The sequence below is a fragment of the Littorina saxatilis genome, unplaced genomic scaffold (assembly GCF_037325665.1).
Source record: "Littorina saxatilis isolate snail1 unplaced genomic scaffold, US_GU_Lsax_2.0 scaffold_1242, whole genome shotgun sequence".
NCBI classification, from domain to species: domain Eukaryota; kingdom Metazoa; phylum Mollusca; class Gastropoda; order Littorinimorpha; family Littorinidae; genus Littorina; species Littorina saxatilis.
In genome coordinates, this window is record NW_027125936.1 from 15,530 (window position 1) to 20,059 (window position 4,530).

The window sequence follows — 4,530 nt, forward strand, 5'->3', positions numbered from 1 at the left end:
CAGGAGTTATTTCCCTCATGTATTTTCATGCTTAAATGCTGTGAGTGTGATGCATGTGTAATCTGATAACAAGATCATTGATGCTGATTATATTGCTAATGTATACATTTGATTTTGTATTTACAGAAGCAGCCATTCCTTTGCCCTCTGCATCTAGTGAGAGCAGATCAGGGCCAGATCATGCCTTTTCAAAGAGGGACACGACTACATGTGAGGGTATTGTTATTGGAACACAGACTACCTCAAGTTGGCAGAGCTGCAGATGACAATTACATAACAGGCCTCTGTGATTAATCGTCTGACTGAAGATGTTTCTGGCTTGAAGAAAGACAACATGAAGGTGAAGGAGAACATACGCTCTTTTTCTGTTGATTCTCTACTGAAAAATGACACTGCAGTATGGTTTCACACATATGGTGATCTTTCGGTATGCATGTACCTACTTCGTAAAAAAAGGCAGGTCTACATTACCGGGTTGATGAACTGCCAAAGGCCACATCACTCCAAAGAGCAAGAAGCTTATTTTGTCATGTAATGGTTTATATAATTTACTCTGGTACTGTATAGAATAAAGGGCCCATTATCAATCAAATCTCTGGTCTGGTCTGAGTTTGTTTCATCAATGATTGTATGTGAGCTTACGAACATAACGATTCCCACTTTAAATAAATGCGATCAAGATAATTAGGTAGACAACATGTCAAGAGACGTTTATTCCTTATTTCTTGTTATAATTGAAGGATATTATTATGCAATATACTGCTTTGTTTTTTAAAATGGCTTCAAATTGTCTCCCTTGTACCGACACTTTAGTACACAATTTGTGCATTCACTTGAGTTATTTCTTAAAGAAAATTACCCCCCAAAATTATTCAAAACAGTCTTTGACATATATCATCTTGGGACTGTGCACAAACTGATCGGCTTGAACTCAAAAGTCGCAGCCAAGAATCTTCTGCAACTTTTGAGTTCAAGTCTGTCAGCTTGTGCACGGTCCCACAATCAGTTCAAAAAGAATTTTCCTTGATATAGCCTTGAAAAAAAAAGTAAGTAACAAATTTTGTACAAACAAATTTGTTCAAGGGAGACAATTGGAATCATGTTTTTTAAAATCGGTGAATTGCATTATAATTTCCTCCCAAAAATAACAAATAACTGTGAAATAAATTGGAAAAAAAGTGCTAACATTATTACCTTGATCAGATCGATGTGTATGACAAGGAATTTCTATGTTTGCTGATTTGGGTGTCCGGTAATGACTTTCATCCACAGGGCTTCTAAATTCACTCGCTCAAACGCTCATGTCTGCACCAACATTCACACACGTCCATATTCATAAGGGATGGTGACAACACGCTCTTGAACAACAAACATGGCACAAAACGAATGAACATTTCAAACATTTCGCTATTGAATGAAATCATCAGTACATGGATATCAAATCATAAAACATCTCACAAAATACCTCCTTGCCATTCCGAAGTTGAAGAAGAATACAGTCCGGCATTACACACACTACACTTTTATCACTGAGAATCGCTGTTCACAACACATGTCCTCGGCTCTGATACGTTCTCCGAATAATACACACAAGTCATGGATGATGGTATAGTCCGTACGAAGCCGAAACACTTCTTACTATCCTCTGACACAAGTTCTTATCAGCTTCCACAATCTTCTGTCTTAACTGCAGGCATTTAAAATATTAAACCTGAACTCACACACAGAGGTGACAGCACTACGTACCCTCCCTCGCTGTAAACAAAGTACTGATTTTACCTGTCCATATTGAAACTACATACATTTTTCACTTGACAGAACAGTTAACTGTTGCTACCAACTTAATTAACTGGTATTGGAAAAAAATATCACACCTTGAAAACCCTAGTTCAGTATATCATAACTATATGCAGCCTTCAAACGGTTGGTACCGGTTGTTGAAGATCTCTTAGTCGCGCTTCCTTGCATCCGGACTTCTTGGTCAAAATTGAGGCCTTGAAAAGTCGTCCGGGGAAACTTGTCTTGTCTTGAAGCATACCTGAAAATGAAATTATTTTTTTTACTTGACACTAAAGCAAATCTTATGCTGGGTACAAATGCTAAAACAAGTTGCGCCAGTCTGTCAAACATGTATAACGATACTGAACGCAGTACATTTCACAAGGACAATGCTTAGCTGAAAACCAGCATCCACGTCGAATAAGGTAAATGGCAACCCAGCATAGCGCAGTAGCAAAACTGTCCCACAGGAAATCACGCTTCCCTGTGTTTAAAACAAATCTGTTTAACTTTCTAAGCTTGTAGCCCTGAAAGTCAAAAAATTATGCACTAGCCTCTGGCTAGTGATTCTGAAAATGTACCAGCCAGAGAGCAAATTTTACGAACCAAACCAACAATTTGATTCAGCATCTTCACTCGCATTTCGCGAGTAGATGAACACTTCTACTCACCAGTTGCATGCTTCTACTAACTATGGCGAGTAAAATACTTACCACTTTCACTGTTTCAGGGCTGGTTTGTTTTTAACCTAAACATAATGTTGTAGTTTTCCAGAAATTGCTCTACACACAAACATACACCACCGCCCTGGTCTCTTGACTAAATGTAAAATGCATAGTTTGTTGATAATGCACTTTATAAATATCACTGTTTCTCTTTCCCCAGTCTTGTAGCTGTTGTAGTTAACAAGCTCTATATTTTAACTTTGAGACTTATGTTCTGAAAAAAATAGATCACACTCTGATGTAAACCTCTAGGTAATGCAACCCTAATTTCCTTAATATTAATTATTATACACACTTACTTAACAATTTGTATGTCATCGAGAGCAGCTGGTGCAGTTTTCATGGAAGCATGCCCCTTCCACATACATTTGTAGTGTGTACAAGTTTTGTCTGCTGGCACAGTGTCGATTCCTTCAGCCATGTAGTGTGGAGCAGCAAAAAGGGTGGCGGCCACATGGTTGCAAGACTGTCCTTTCTGGGTAAAAACAACAACACACATTCAAATTCCGTTTGTGTCATCTTGATTTTCCTTAGCCTGCTAATAACAATTAACTTTATCTTTCCTAGGAATTCCTACAGAGAGCTTGTAAGCGCATGCTATATAAAATATATACCGGCTCAGAATGGAATTTGATCTTACTGCAGTGATAACCTTCATTGACAAGAGGATTCACAAACACATGTGTACGTACACATTAAATAAAACTCCGCACTCAGGTACCTGGAATTCTATTGAACATGCCTAGCCAACATGGCATGGTCTCCTGGAGATACTGAAATTACATTAACATGCTGCTCATAACTTTGTCAAAAATGACAGCTTTTGCATGCAGACATTTTTAGTAGAGAATTATGAATCTCTGTGTGTGTTTGTCACTTTGTGTGCCATGCATTATATGAATGAGTATGAAAACTGATTGTGTAAGATACCAAGTAACGCAGCCATCAAGTTAATCCCACAAAACATACAAGGCCAACAACACTTACCCAGCAATACACTCGCAGTAGGCTCCAAGTGCCTGTCCGGTCAGCGTCCCCCCACAACAGCATACACTTCGTTGCGAGTCTGCTTCATTGACGTCAGCACACTCGCTCTGAGTCTGATCACCACAGTTGCTTACTAGCTGTTGTGCCATGCAGAAAGACATTTTATGCACACAGTATGTCTATCGTTTATCCCAAGGTTTTGCATTCTTTGCGCTGGATGCGTCGTATAACTTGTCGAACGTCGACGCAGTAGTATCAGTAAGAAAGTTGATCCAGAGATCTGTACTGTAGATCTGTGGTCGATCACCTCTGCTTCGCTTATGCAGGGGAAGTTCGCCAAGTCTTTCGTCCATATACCACCAATAGCCGTTTCAAACCAAACCTTCATGCATGTCCTTGACTTTTAGTTCATGATTTTGAACAAGATAATCCGTTTTCTTGCAGAATTTCTCAAAGTAATCCTCTGGCAATAGTACTTCGAGCACCGACAGTGAAAGAGGTATTTCAGGCCAGGCACCTATTGCCCCTTATTTCCGGTTATCAGAGAGAGGCTGCCGTGCCCTAAAATCTGATTGGTCGAAACGCTGGGGGCAAAGGTTATACGAAAAAGGTCTATTGACTGACGTAGTCCGGAAGAATTCATGCATCAACTTACGTCACGTATTCGACGTCATCACTTCGCATACCTTATGGTCTCGGTATTTCGTTGGCCTTCATATTTCCTACTTGTAAAATGACCCTCAAAGTTAACCGAGACTAGTTGAGGCTGTATCCATGCGCCTCGCCAGCAGGTTGTTAATGGATTTTTTAGCGAGTGGTTATCGACAATTAATGACCGGTAATTTTTAATGAGTTGGGGCATTCTGACCAATCACAGGATCTGTTTCATCAAAACGCAAACTTGATTGAATTACAATAAAGTGTTACACAGATGGTCAAAATTAAAGTACAAGATATTGCTCTGGAAGTGGAACTACACTGTTGCTTAGTGTCTGTATGAAGCTACAAGGTGAAAATAGAAAAAGAAAAACACGATTCT

At 39.3% G+C, this 4,530-nt stretch overlaps 1 long non-coding RNA gene across 1 annotated transcript; it reads right to left on the bottom strand.

Annotated features, from left to right (window-relative positions):
* Positions 1 to 1,389: 1,389 nt before the first annotated feature.
* On the bottom strand, positions 1,390 to 4,107 carry LOC138954399 (uncharacterized). The gene is made up of 2 exons (XR_011451819.1): positions 2,804 to 4,107; positions 1,390 to 2,038 (listed from the first exon to the last, which is right to left on the bottom strand). It is a non-coding gene; the product is annotated as an uncharacterized lncRNA (long non-coding RNA).
* Positions 4,108 to 4,530: the final 423 nt, after the last annotated feature.